This window comes from Poecilia reticulata, linkage group LG4, assembly GCF_000633615.1.
Source record: "Poecilia reticulata strain Guanapo linkage group LG4, Guppy_female_1.0+MT, whole genome shotgun sequence".
NCBI classification, from domain to species: domain Eukaryota; kingdom Metazoa; phylum Chordata; class Actinopteri; order Cyprinodontiformes; family Poeciliidae; genus Poecilia; species Poecilia reticulata.
The window spans coordinates 8,725,555-8,727,151 of record NC_024334.1 but is presented as its reverse complement, the minus strand read 5'-3'; positions in this window follow the sequence as shown (position 1 = coordinate 8,727,151).

The window sequence follows — 1,597 nt, the reverse complement described above, 5'->3', positions numbered from 1 at the left end:
GAGGAAGACAGAAATCTCCAAGGGTCATTGATAGAGAGTATGGTATATGCTTCGATGACCAAGTCTTCAAAACAGCCACTAGTTTCTTTCTGCATTGAAAGAAAAGTTTGTCATACAAAAATCTCTTCTGTCCTATTGTCACATGTAAACACGGGGCATTTGTCAAACTGTACCGGGACTTTATCTGGAAWTCTGTGCTGTGGTAAAGAGGATAGTTAGATTGAGCCTTTCAGCAACGACAACTTCAAGGAGGTCGGGTATCAAACAAAGCAGGATAATTTTCCTTCATCCTGCCTTGTATGAAGGAAAATCTGTGATGCTGTGGGACCTTTTAWGCCTCAAACCTCCTGATAACTTTTAGCTGCTTTCTACCTGAGCATCCACATAGATAAAAGTGTGTCATCTTTCAGTGTGCAGTATCATTTTTGCATCATTTGGAGGTATACAACCAGAAGGTGATCTGATAGACTTTAAGGCTGATGTTCATACTAAGYCAACCTAAAGGCCATAAAAAGGAACTTGCAACTGAGTTTCTTTTTTGAGAAACAGCCTTTTCATATTTTTCATCGCCTTCTTTCAGTGACATATGATCACACTGTTGTCACGAAGAGTTGTTGGTTTTTACAAGTTTGGACTTTGTGTAAACTTTTATATTTAAAAGTATTTTTTTGTAATACAGCACACTGACACTGAGCTGCAGCAGGTTCTGAAGAAGACAGGTGCAGCATTTTCATCTTTAAAAGCTCTATTAAAATTGATCGTCTCACTTCAAACTGACTTTCCTTTCAGGAAGTATGATAAATGCTTCTGTCTGCATAATGACTGAAACTTGAACAAACTTCTTGATAACTTTGACAAAACAGAGCAAAGATCACTGAGGGATGTTGCCTGATCATAAAATCCACCCTTCTTTTTTTCACATTTCCCTGCTGCACAGTAAATGATGTCATTGATCAAAAGACATATTCATCTGCAAAATTATTTATTATGAAATTCCATGAGAGACAGCTGCTCATGACCAAAGTGATGTGTATTACRTACAATCAAACTGTAGAGTGAAAAGTCAACCATGTGGTGCAGTGATGAACGGCTGAGACACAATGTAAACACATGAACACAAACATTTTTGTTGTCMTCTGCTCGGCTCCAGAAGCACTAAACTGTTCCGGGCTGCTCTGTTTATTGATCAGAAGAAACTGAAGAAAATATTGTGGAGCATAAACACTGAAGCACTCAAACCATCATGAGGGAAATGCACATGACACACATTTGCACAAACACACGCAGACATGAGCGTGTGTTTGCATGCTGTGAGGACAGGACACAGGCCGCAAAAGATTATTGCTGAGCTCTGTGACCRACAGAGATGAGGGTTTTAACTAAAGATGGAGATGGGAGCTGAGGATTGAAGCAGGGGCAAAACATAGTCTGTACTGRCCTCTACAGGGTAACGGGTGTCTCAGCAATCACATACAGTCTACAACTTCTTACTGTTACAAAATCTTACATTAGGACTTAAAATTTCATTTGATATTTCCATTCCAGTGTTTGTAGGGTGTGATTTTATTTGCAATGTTCTATCTCACTCTGGTTTTAC